This window comes from Chionomys nivalis, chromosome 12 (genome assembly GCF_950005125.1).
Source record: "Chionomys nivalis chromosome 12, mChiNiv1.1, whole genome shotgun sequence".
Lineage (NCBI taxonomy): Eukaryota > Metazoa > Chordata > Mammalia > Rodentia > Cricetidae > Chionomys > Chionomys nivalis.
Genome location: NC_080097.1, coordinates 8,160,553 through 8,174,430, shown reverse-complemented (window position 1 = coordinate 8,174,430; position 13,878 = coordinate 8,160,553). Strand labels below are relative to the sequence as shown.

Sequence of the window (13,878 nt, the reverse complement as noted above, 5' to 3'; positions counted from 1 at the left end):
GATATCATTATGTAAAATGATAAATAAAATTTATTTAAGAAATGAATATATGATGCTGTCTGCATCAGAAACTGTCCTCTCCACTGAGCTGTCAAATCAACTGCCTTTCATCCCTTCACATTTACATAGTCATTCAGAAAATATTCTGGAGGACTTCCCTGATCTTTCTGCTTTGGGAAACATTTGCTCATTTTTATACTGTGTGTTGATGTGTCTTCTTAATTGCATTTACTTTTTGAGATATGATTATTTTATTATGTTTGACATTTAGCTACAGATAGATGCATTTTTTTTCTAATGGGATTATACATTCATGAGACTAGGAAACACCTTTCATACATCAAGCAATTCATGATGTGCCCAAGACCTCTTCATCAGCCTGAGCTGCCTTGGTAAGAATGTAAGCTTGCATGAACAAAGTGTCATACTTTCAGGCATCCTGTTTATAAGACTTCTCCTACACTGGGTACTTTCCTTGCTCGGCTGCTATTAAAGTAATGAGATTTCTGGTTGAGTACTCATAATGCAGAACCTCACAGTAGGAAGTGATAAAGAAATGCCTTAGACAAGCCTTACGTACACACTGCCACAGATCCTCCATGCCGCCTCACACAGAGTGAGTGTATTTAGAGAGCTAAATTGACCCAGGGATGCTAATGGCATCGATGTACCATTGACTGGTGTGGCGAGAGCAGCATTTCATCTACAGGTGCATTGCATTTTCAAAGATTAGTTAATTGGAATTATCCATGAGGTACCTGTCTACAGCCCCCAGTAAATAGCTTTAAGCTTCAGATTTGCATGATGTGACCTTTAAAAGGAACTTTCAACTTTCCAGGCATGTGCTGCCTAAGAGTGCGCAGATACAGTATGTGCTGCTGTTGGAGAATGGACTTCTGGATTCACAGCACACAGAGGGGAATCCCATGTCAGTCAGTCATGTTGACTTGGTAACCTTGGTAAAGGTTCATAATCTTTATGCCTTGTCTTTCATCTTTAAGTTGATTTCTTCCCCCTGGCTTTATTTAAGTTCTTGGGAGACATCATGAGAAATCAGTATAAAGGTGTCCTATAGCTCTGTACATTAACAATGTTAAACACTGATTCTCCTAGGCTTGAGGTGAGGTTATGTCCCAAGAAATAGTGTAAGTTGTAAATATTGGAAATGAAATGCATTTAATATGGCTTGATTGCCAAACATCACAGCTCAACAAGATGGTGAGATGTAGGGCCCAAGTTGCATGCTCTCCTGGTTGTGACTGATGGGAACACCATCTCACCAACATTGCCCAGAGTTCTGAGACAATATAAATCTACCAATCACCAGCCCAGGAGAGGATCCATATCCAGCTTCCAGGAAATTCCCATTTCTCTCACACCATAAAATACTGGAATGTTATAAACTGAAAAATCTTTAATTGGGACCCGGTGTACCTTAGTGTGAATACATAATATGCCACTATTTTATGATTAGACTGACTTGTGTAAATATTCAAACTAGTTCATTTCTGTGGATGAGAAATGGTGCATTTTTTCTTGCTAAGATTTATGACTGGGTATCTGAGGAAAGATCATTAGTAATTGCTTTTCAGTCTTACGCTGTGTTACTTTGGAGTCTAATAATCCATCTGTAATAACAAATAAAATCTTACTTTTAAAACTGATATTTTAATTTATATAATATTAATGTAGCTCATTAAATCCATCCATTTTATAGCTTATATGTACTAAATTATATTGTATCTTTTGTATCCCCTAATGCTCTTTATTTATGTGAGACATGGATACATTTAGAGATTGAAAAGAATGATTTGGTAACTTGAGTTATCAAAACACATCAAATAAACATATATTATTAATATTCCCAATATGGTTAAAAATAATACTTGATTTAGATCTTTATTTTTATTATAAAATTTATCTTAAAGTGTTTAAAGTCTAATGATATTTTCAAACTATCATTCACTATAATGTTTGATTTCTCCCACACTTATTGATAGTCTAAAAATCTAAATAAAAGTCATGGATAGCTAGGGCATATGCTTTCCTAGTCTCTTTAATTCAATTAATATTCATGCTTGTACATATGTATTTGTTTATGCCCAAACTGTAAGAACTTAGGAAGCTTCTTTGGTTACTATTTGCATATGTAACAATTTATTCTTTTCAAGATAATATATAAGTAAATTTAGCAATATTTCTCTGTAGTAAAATATTAGCAATATTACTGTAAAAATCATTTTATCTTCCCCAAACATTGAAAGTTTACAATTTTAGTGAGATTTGTCATCTTATGTGTTATTTATAGTAAGATATGCATTACTAGAGTACTTATAATCATTTAAAAATCATAAGAAAAACAATAATAATAAATGTAGCTGATAATTTATTTTATTAAAGAAGCATTTAATTCAATTTTAATGAAGCTCAAATAGGATGTTTCCAGAATATTACACATACTCAGAAAATCTCATATTTATGCATACATGGATGCATTCTGAATTCATTAGATACAAAATCTAAAAGTACCTCCACATTTTGCTCTAAGCTAGATATCAGAACAAGACTATGAGACAAAGTGCAAATGCTGTGTGGACTTCTCTCTTGACTTGGGAGGCAGTCTTTGAAGCATTTAATCTCATTGTTAACACTCCCTGTTCAGAACCGAACCTCAATTGCTTTCCACTGATATTTAATGTTTTGATATGTTGGCAGTACTAATATTTTTATAATATAATCCAATGGTAGTTAAAGTTCTGTGTGATAGTGTCCTGCACTTTGGTACGTTTTGTTTTGTTTTTTATTTCTCTTTTGTATCTTTTCTTTTGCTTACTTTTGAAATTGGGCTGTACGCTTTTGAAGGTTCTTGATTCCTGGGTGTAAATTTGAGCAATAAAAATCATTAGGAGCAAAAGGAATGAGATGCTCTCACTAAGTGAACAAACACTCAAAGCAAAGCCTTGCTCCCGAGCACTGAGTCACACTGTCTGTCATAGTTGCTCCATTTTACAGGCTTTCATTTCCTCCTTTTGAGCCTGTTTTTACTTTTTACTCATTTTTCTTTCTTTTCCTTTGATGTTCATGTGCTAATCACTGGCACACAAACCTTTATTGTTTTTAGACTATTAAGTGTCAGCCAGTTAGTTCGTATGATTTCCCTTCCCTTGAAAATGAGTGGCTCTAATCATCCACTCTAGAGGCAGATAACTGAGACCAGACTGTTCTCCCCCTCTTCCTAGTTACAGGATTCACACCTTTTACTGAACTTCACTCAGGTTCTCTGTCATCTCATCTGTAGGATAGAGACAAGAAAATATTCCAAATAGCGTTGTTGGGGGCATTACAATGCTGGTACATGCAAACTTCTTGGAAGAGTATCTATCTGCTACTTAGAGACTGCTTTGTGGTTGTTCACTGAACCCCCATGTTTCCCACAGGTGCATCCTAGTCTGCCTATTCAATTCAGTAGGAGCAATGTCTCTTTTCCTACACTAGACCTTCACACTCATCTTATGTCATCAATGTCCCTTAGCCTCCTCAGGGACCCACCTGCTTTCACAAATGCTTCAGTGATGTGGAATACTTCTTTATTTAAAGAACAGTTTTGTTGTGGTAGAATGGAATATTTTTAATGCAATTATTGAGTATCTAATCTGAAAACATATTTTTACTTTTGAGCATTTTGTATATAGTTTTCCACTTAAATGCAGAATTGTATTTCCCCTGTTATTTTTCCCAGCTTAAAGTGACTCTTTCAAACTCCCTCCAGTTCTTACAGCCAGAGCTTTCTCTGCTGAGTCCACAGCCCTGCTCATAACTGTTACCACATTGACCTACAAATGTTTTCTGTGCTGGGACCCAGAGGACATGACTTTATTCAAGAGTCGTGTGTTCCATTCTATGATCTCAACAGAAATCATTGGTATAAAGTACATACTGTGGTTTTCCTTCAATAAATTATTTTAATATGATTGTTAATCTATTTTATCTTAGTAATATATGTCCTGGTCAATAACAAAGGGTTTTCATTCCAACCATGAGCAATGTGATCATATTTCCTCACTAAGAATTTAAGAAACAAATATTACCTTACAAGGTCAGCTTTACTTTCGAACAAATTCTGATGTCAAAGCCTCATATTTGTTTATTAGACAATTAACCATCCCGTATCTTGAGATGGTCAAGAACTGAATACATTACATTGTAAAATTTTTGTTTATCTAGGAACTAATTTTCTTATGGAGTTAATGCATATTAGATTTCCTGTCCAGTGGAAGAGGATTAAAAATTATGTCATGCCATCTTATTATGAAGAAGAAAGTTTGGAAGGAATATGATTAGCTCTGTGACCTCAGCAGTTGGACAAATGTCAATGGTGTGTTGTCTCAAAAGGAGGATTTTAAATATTCCTGGAGATTTTGTGTATGCAGTTCTGAGATATTGAATGTATGGTTGGGGATTTCTCTACAAGGAATTATTGTCCCATTGATCTTGGCTATCTCTATTTGCCTTGGGTAGGAAATGGAATTGACACAATTGTCAATGTAGTTGCGAGCATATTTGAGCTGTGCCTCTCCTTGGGTTTGTATATTTAGCCTTTAAACATTGATCGGTTATTTTGTTGATAAACCTGTCAAGTCCATTCAGTAATTTAGTTTCAGACTACCTTATGCTCCTTAAATAGTTCAGACGCTTAAGTGAATCTTCAGAACAGATATTCCGCTCCCCCAGTTCTCAAGTAGAATTCTTCTTCACAATAACTAGCCATTTTCTTTCTTTCTTTCTTTCTTTTTTTTTAATTTTTACTGAGCTGTACATTTTTCTCTGTTCCCCTCCCTCCCTCTCCCCTCCCCGATTCAACCTTCCCCCATGGTCCCCATGCTCCCAATTTACTCAGGAGATCTTGTGTTTTTCTACTTTCTACTTCCCATGTAGATTAGATCTATGCAAGTCTTTCTTAGTGTCTGCATTGTTGCCTAACTTCTCTGGGATTGTGGTTTGTAGGCTGGTTTTCTTTGCTTTATGTTTAAAAAACACCTATGAGTGAGCCATTTTAATTTTCAATGTGTGCTTTTAAGACTATAAACACCCTTTAATACTATTACTATTTTAGTTTTTTTCTTCAATTTGAAGTATTCTGTAATTTTTGCTGTAATTTATCTTCTACCCGTGAATTGTGTGTGGATGTGTTTTAAGGTCCGAATATGAGAAGTTGTGTCAGCTTCCTATCCTGACCTTCTCTTGCCCTTGTGTAGCATAGCTGTCTCACATAACTATTCTCAGTCTCCTCTGTTAGAGAGACTATCTAAGACACTTTCTAAACTCTCTGGAAAGTGTGTGAATGTGTTCAGTTTAGTTTACACTTCTAACAAGTGAAGCAGAACCTGAGGCCCTCACACATTGGGCTTGGTATGGCTCACTCTGCTCTGCTTGACATCAAGAGTCTCAAAGGAGCCCTTCGGGACAGTGCTACTATTCGCTGTCCATCCATTCTCTTCCTCACCACGTTAACCAGGATGGTGCCCCAACATTTCTCCTACATTATGTTAATAATCCCCATATTGCCAGATCCAAGGGCAATGTCTTGGTCTGATTACTTCCCCACTTTTCTGCCAGTTAGTGAATGCAGGGAATTAAAGTCTCCCACTTTAATTGTGGATAAATTTTCTCTTCTCAATTATATTTTTATTTCTCAAGAGTTTGAATTCTGTCATTAGATGCCCTAGTATTAATGATCACAATGACATCCTATGGAAGTGGCTTTCCTATGCTGATTCTTTTTATTGGTTTTTATTTTGTCTTTAGGACAATGTGTATCTACTATAGACAGTATATAGTTAATTCTTGTATTTTGTCTGAGCTGTTACTATCTTTATCAATTAGTATGTATATATCATTCACATGCTATGAGATAAAATATGGTTAGGTTTTAAATACTTTATATCATTTTTAAGATTTTTCTCACTAATTCTGTTCATGCTATATTGGATTTTATTTATTGTTTTTGTTTAATTAATTCGCTGTGTTTCCCTATCTCTTTGCATGTCTGTGTGTTTTTTATTGTTTACAAAAACAACAGATCTTGTAAACATTTTGTTAATGAGTATTGCATTTCTTTCTTATGAGTGTTCTGATTTGTTTTGGGGAGATCCAGGTAAGTTTAACATTTTGAAGTTCTTCTTTTTACATTTAGGATGCTTTAGAGCTTTGCTTAGCCTAGGTTAATTATTCTGTATCTTGAAGCAGTATCCTTCTAAGTATGCTATTCAGTGTCCCATGGGTTCCAAGATTTTCCATGTTCATGGTATAAGCAGAGGCCCTCTCTGCTCTGAGTGCTGGGTTTCCTGGTAGGATTCTTATGTAAAACTTCCTGCCATTATTATTGACCTTGTATCTGAAATTTAATCAGTGTTCTGCTGGATACTTGGGGAGTTTCGCAGCTAGTCCCTGGAGTTCTCTTCTGACCATGTAGCTCCTTCCTTCCCCCACTTTCTATCTTGTAGGCTCTAGTTCCTCCAATTTCACCAGACTCAGGCAGTTTCTGCCTAATTCAGTAAAGCTTCCTGACTCTACATGGCTCCTCCTACCAAGCAAGGCCTGCTAGCTGCAAACTGTGGCTATTGTAAGACTCATCTTATTTGTTTACTTATTTTTTTAAAGAAGGGCATTGCCTAGGTTGAACCACAACTGAGAAAATACATGCATAAGATTGCCCAGCAGACAAATATATGGGGCATTTGCTTAATTACTGATTGATGTGAGAGGACTCAGTCTATTGTAAGTGGTAGAAGCACATGGCAGGCAATCCTGGTGTGTATATAAAAGCATGCTCAGCAAGCCATGCGGTGCAAGCCCATGTAAGCAGAGTTCCTCTGTGGTCTCTGCTTGGGGTCCTGTTTCCCTAACTTGCCTTGAGCATATGCTTCGACTTTCCTTTGTTGATGGAGTACAATATGAAAGTATAAGCAAAATGAATGGGTCCCTTTCCAAGTTGGTTTTGGTCATGGTGTTTTATCCTAGCTAAGACCCCCACCTTCACAGCTTCATGAGATGGTTCTTTTGTGCCTTCTTGCATGGAGATAGATGTTGACACATATGCCTTGGCCTTAGCCACCTTCTAGAACTTAACAGAAACCACTACAAACCCCTGACTCTTTATCTTCTATGGCTGTTAATCCAGCATTTTGTAATTATTGACACAACCAAGTTGTGCTGCCAACTTGAGAAGTAACCTGGCCTCCTAGCCAACAGTTGCATTGGTCTCTGTTTTCCCTCGAAGCAGAGCCTGAGGAAACATTTCCCTAGCAAATGTAGTAAAGAACTCATCCTTTCTAATTCTCACTTTAGTCTTCCTTTTAAATTAATTTGGATTTCTGCAAGATGGAGCCTTGGGGGTGACAGATTGTCCCCAGGGTGCCTTTACTAGTGCCTCTGGGCAAACCAGTAGATTTCTCTTCAATAGTGCTAATCTCTGTGTTAATTACAGCTGCTTTCTCTGTACTTGCCTCATCTACAATCTTAATTGCTCCTCTGCCAAAGGGCTCAGTTTTATGACTTTTCCTACACTCGTTCTCACCCACGATAGACCTGGATAAGAGCCATGAGCAATAACTGTGCCGCAGTCTTGATGCTGGTTTCTCCTCCATGAAATAAATTCATTCACCGCTTTTGCACTCAGCCTCACTGTAGGTCTCAGTTTTCAGGATACAGGTATAATATAACCAGTCTTTTGCCAGGGTATGACACAAATAGCCCATGACCTCATCCCTGTGAGTTATGATCACTTACGAAAACTAATGACCTAAGCCTCCACTCTCCACATTTCTCAGTCTTATCTTCCAAATGCTACCACAGGAAATAAGTGCTTAGTTTTCTGAATCCTCAAAGATTATGCCAAATTATCTCTTCAGAATTAAATTACAAGTATAAACTACTATGTACATTCTTTTTTCTTGGGTTTGGGTTGTGGGTGTTAAACTGAGATCCACAATTTGTGAGGCAAATGCTTTCCTGAGCAAGCTGTCTTCTTAGCCCCAAATGTAGTTTTTTCTCTGATGACAAAAGATGATGAATACTTTAAAAATGTAATTGTTGGCCATTCAATAATGTCTGTTTAGCTCATCCATCCATTTATTGATTACCTTGTTTGTTCTTCAGAAATTTTGAGTTCTTAAAATATTCTAGACATTTAAATCCATGTCAGATTAACAACTGGCAAAGATTGTCTCTTTGTCATCCCTTTTGTTGAACAATAATTTGTGCTTTCAGCTTCCTGTAGTCCCATTTGTTTTTATGACCTCCATTTTCATGAGAATCCTACTGAGAAAGTCATTGCATAGCTCTTGCCCTTACCTTTTCTTCTAGTATCTTCAGAGTTCCAGGTTTTATATTGTGTATTTGATTTATTATTTTATTTTTATTTCTGTATGGGGACCTTGGAATCTAATTTCAGTTTTCTAGATGTGACATCCAGTGTTCACCGTACTAATTATAAAGAGGCAGTGTTTTTCCATCCTATAGTTTTGTACCTTTGTCAAGAAGCAGATAGTCACAGCTGGATGAGTGTGCTTCTCAGTTTTCTGCTATATTTCGTCGGTCACCCTTTTTGTCCATGCTAAGATACCTTTTGAATTTCCGTGACTCTGTACTGTAATTTTAAGTCAAGTGTTGTCGTAGTTTTTGAACTGCTCTTTGTGCTCAGCTCCTCTCCATTCATCTCTGTCCAGTCCAGCCAAAAAGTAGTATAATAGAGCTCAGGAAAAAAGAAATGTACAGATCTTCATGTAGTATCTACTTTGTGATTTTCTGCAACCTTTAAAAAATATTGCCATTTTTCTTTCTCATTTTTATTAGTTCTTTGAAAACCTCATATAATATCTTTTGATCATATTCATCCCCATCTCCAGTGCCTCTTTACCCACTCCCCTTTCCTCCCCAACCAAATTTATGTCCACATTTTGTTATAACTATAAAATGTAATTCAAATAGCATATATATATATATTGCATGTGTCTTTCTGGGCAATGGAGTGTGGTTCTTCTATCAGGACATACAGTTTAAAAAAACATCATCTTTTTCTTTTTAAGCAGCTAACAGTTGCCAGTAGCTCTTAACCGAGGGCTGGGATTTTGTGTCAATCTCTCCTTGTCTGCAAGTTTTGTCTATGGCAGAGTGGTACTTGAATTTACCATACTCTTAGTTGTTGAAGTAGTTTCTTCTTTCCAGAAATATTTACATGTCCCACCATCTTCAAGGCACTGTAAACATCTGCCCCAGATACATTCGGGGGCGAAATGCAAAGATGTGGCACATTGTCTAATTTAGTGTAGCAGTTATTTTAGATAAAGACAAATCATTACCCATAGCAAAGTCCAAAGTAAGAATCTTGTGAGTGTCTTGACTTGCATGTTTCCATCTTTGCAAGATAATAAGCAATTAACTCAATGATTAGAATGTAGGAGATAATTTGTAATGACGGATATAATAATGGAATTTAATTAACTTCAAATAAATATTTTAGTGAGGATTCATTTGTGCACCAAGACAGTTATTTATACTATAATAACTTCTTTGCTTTTGTCTTTAACCATTGCATCAAAGGCATGCCGCAAAGTGACTATCAATGTAAAAAGCCACGGTCTAAAACATCATAGCTTTTTAGTGTTGATTTGGATCATGATCAGTATGCAGGCCACAAAGACTGTTACTTCGATGTGATTAATAACTTGTTTTCCAGTTACTCAACATGTTGCTTATATTCTTTCAGATTGGATTTTATGTGGAAGTAGATTTTGTGAGATACTAAATATATCTTAATTGATTTGAGGCCATTATTTATAAATTTTACAATTATTAAGCGAAATAAGCATTTTCTTTGTTATTATTTAAAAACAGACAAGAGAATATTTAGAGAAGCTTAGAGTTAAACAAATGTTTTTAAAGTCCTTCAACTTGTATTTGTTTAAATCTACCAACTTATATGGAAACTGCATACTCTGTCTTTGAAAACAGTCACAGTAACACATGCTTAGGAACCTTGAACTTGACTGCATCAGTGGGTGTTTGGTATTTCAAGGAAAATGTTCAATGACTTTCTCATTGCCAAGGGAATACCACGTGTCAGAGGAGCTTGCCTTGGCCTCCTCCTGGCATCCAGAGGGCAGCCCTCATTTAGAATAGAGTGAGATCATTCTTTTTTAAGCCAGCTCTCATCCAAACCAACTGACTGGGAGGAAAGACTGCGTGTGAAATTCTATGGTGATCTCTCCTTCTGAAGGAAAACAAATGTCTCATCTTAAGCAGTGACAGCCTGTCCAGCTCACTGAGCATGGGGGATCATTGACTGTCATCTTTAAATTTTCCACCTTTGTCTAATTTTAATGAACATCAAATATAGAAATCTAGTTTGAGAGATGGCAGAAGCACTCCAAATATTAAAAATGTCCACTGGGATCTGTGATTCTTATATGACCCTGAGTTGTCTTTGTAGGATGCTATGGGTGTGTGACCAAGATATTAACTTATTTTGAATTTACTAAAAGTTTTTTATCAAGATTAATTAATTAAACTTATTGTGAATTGAATTATTTTTGTGAATTGAATTATAAATGTAGGCTAGTTACCTATGCCTCTTCAATTTGATGTAACAATCTGAAGATACATTTTTTTTGTAGTAAAATTTGAAGTCAAGTAGAAGGTAGTGCATTTCTCCAGAATAAAATTAAATGTTGGATTTCATGAAAGATGTGGATGTATGGAAACATCTTATCCATTTTTCATGTATTAAAAGGGCAAGGAGGCTGCTAGACTAGATATCTCTAACCCAGAGCATCATTCGACAAAACAACTGTCCCTTTTGTCTTTCTTATTTTTTTCTTCATCATTTTGGGATGTAAACAAAAGAAGAATGTTATTCATACTGATTTCAATTAAACATTTTACCCATTTTGAACATCTGCTTTGTGTGTAATGGTTGAGGATAGATAAATGGATTCCTTCATGCTGCATGTGGCTGAGACACGCCAGTACTTCTCTATCAGTTGTCTCTGGGCGAAAAGTCACCACAGACTCAACAATTCACAGCAGCACGTTTACCATCTCAGGTTTTACAGGTCAGGCCTTCAGAGACGGCTTCAATGAGTGCGCTGCACAGGGCCCCTCACAGCTGTGTTTCTATGTCCACTGAGCCGTGTTCTCTTCTGGAGGCTTGACCAGGGGAAAATCCACTTTCACGTTCATTGCAGCTGTGAGTGGAATCTGGTTCCTTGTGATTGTAGGACTGGGCCACAGTGTTGTGCCCCTTCCTGTCAGCAGAAAGCCACTCCCAGGTTTTAGAGGCTGACCCCCTAGTCCTTGATCCTCAGAGACAAAGCTATTTCTATGCTTTGTATCTATATCTTTGTCACAGGGACTTGAACTTCTCTGATATAACATCAAATCTTATTAAGCCAGAAACTAGAGTTAGAGGAAGTTGATCAGGGAAGACAATAGTATGAAGTTTAACTTAATCAGCATGATGAGAATCTGTTATCACTATTGTGGCTTTGTGTGCTTCTGGGTGTGCAGGTATATTAGCACATTTGTGCTTGTGAGTGGAGGACAGAAGGGCACCTTGGGTGTCAACCCTTGGGTACTGTCTACTCCTTGTGTGTCAATCCTCAGGTATTATATACCCCTTGTGCGTCAACCCTCAGGTATTATCTACCCCTTGGGTGTCAGCCCTCAAGCACTATCTACCTTTTTTATTTGAGACAGGATCTCTTACTGGCCTGGGATTTACCACATGGGCTACACTGGTTGCTAAGTCAACCCCAAGGCCTGAGTTTCTAACGGCCCTGCATTGGGCTGACAACTATGTGCTACCACACCTGTTTTTAATGTCAGTTCTGGGTCTTGAACTCAGTTTCTCAGGCTTACAGAGTAAGTGTATTACTCACTATGATGCTGCACCAGCCCAAGAGTGTTTTAATGCTAACATATTTTTATGCTTAGAGAAATTCATAGACACTGTCTACACTCAACAGTCAACAGATAGGGATTCCATGTGAGGGTGAGACTGGGAGGAAGTGTTTATGGAGCCCTTGTGGGTCTGGTCAGCCTAAGTGCTTTGTACTCTAACTAGAACATGTCTATGTTGAACAATGCATCTCCAAGTACAGCCTGTCAGAGATGAGTAGAATTAAGTATCTTGTCTACAGAATGTCTGCAACATTTTTGTTTAAAATACTTATTGCAAATTGCAATTGTTTTTAATTTGTCTTTTTTGAAACCATGTAAATCTTTCCCCACCAGGTACCTGAGAGTGCTATGTATAATAATGGATTTATGTCATATAGAATTAGCCATTAAGCTGACTTAATTGATGCTTATTCCTTAGCAGAAGGTGGAATGGAGGCTTTCCTTGATGATCACTTGAAAGCCCTTTATTTTAGGCCTTGAAACCTTCCGAGGAAATATTTGATTAACCAAACAGACAACAAATAGAGTGTTCCATCTTACCATATCAAGGGTGACGCTACGTGGAGAGAATGAAGAGTTACAGCCTGCCTTGACATTTGGGGTCTGTCAGCTGTGAATGCCACCGCAATCTGTGCTTAGGTAGGTGCTGGTTGAAGCTTAAATTTAGTGAATCCTAAATTTTTAAAATCAGATTTTTGGAATTTGCTGAAATTTTCCTCAAGCAAATGGGCTGATTTATTCTTGTCACATAAGCTTTTCCACATGCTGGGAGAAGAGCTTCCACCTGTCTAATGTGCTTTTCCCGCCAAATGGGCAGAGGATGGCAAAGTAAACAAGGGTACCTCCCTCTGTAGCAGCCAGCGGGAGCCTCTTGCAATACGCAGCCTATCATACTGTTCATGAAACAATCTTTTGGGATGAAAAGTAAATGCGAAACACCTTTGATTTCTGTTCTATGTCTAAATTTATTTGAAAGTTTTTGGTACAAAGTAGCTTAATTACGTAAATAAAAGTTTCATTTTCTGGTTGACTCCAAGATTTATATTTGGCTTCTGTTAGTGTTGCTTTGTTAATATGGGATAGCATGCATAGGCACCTTCTTAGACACTGGAAAGGTGCCCTCCAAAGACAAGAGAGACAGCCCACAGTTGCTATCTCTTGGCATCTGTAACCTGGGCATGGAATTAATTAAGGATCTGCTTTTAGTCATTCTCGTGTGGAGGAATTAGAGTCAAGACAGCAGGCTCAGAGTTGCAGCTAATGGTGCCTCAGAGTATTTTCTGAGTTTCTAAGTAATGAAAATTCTCAGAGAATTTTTAGTTTAACATACACTGTCCTCAAATAATACATTTATTCTAATGATTTTCATATAGGAAATTTTATATTTTTAATATTATTAAACAAATTTATCTGCTTTATATGGCTTCTTTAATGATTTTTTTTCTTAACGAAGTGATAAATCAGGTAACAATTTCTCAAGTAATATGTGTGGAGTACTGGGAATAAGGTGGGACATATAATAAGTCCCAAGGGACTCATTAACTATTTAGCGACCATTTTTGCAGCATCCACTGTGTTTTACAAGCTAGAACTGGAATATACTAGAGAACGAGAGAAGCATCTCAGTAGAGATCAGAAAAGATATTAACTTTACTTCTCTAAGAATGATGCGTATAATATTTTCAGCATACAATTTGAGCTGATCTTAGGCTGTTAACGATGCTCAATTTTTCTGCACATAGGTTATTCTAGTTCCTGAGCCATAGTGTGCACTCCCACACTTGCCTCGTCCCTTGTGGGTACCTCGTGACTGCAGCTGCAGCAGGCTCTCTTTCTATTAGGGACAGGCTCTGCTTTCAGATGGAATACACACACGCGAAGCAACTGGTACAATCGTGCCTACATTCCTACACTTCCTAG

General features: G+C 37.1%; 1 protein-coding gene across 2 annotated transcripts in view; it reads left to right on the top strand.

Moving 5' to 3' along the window:
- The window catches only part of Gpc5 (glypican 5), a 1,086,235-nt gene that overhangs the window by 119,808 nt on the left and 952,549 nt on the right, over positions 1 to 13,878 (top strand). The window lies entirely within an intron of this gene.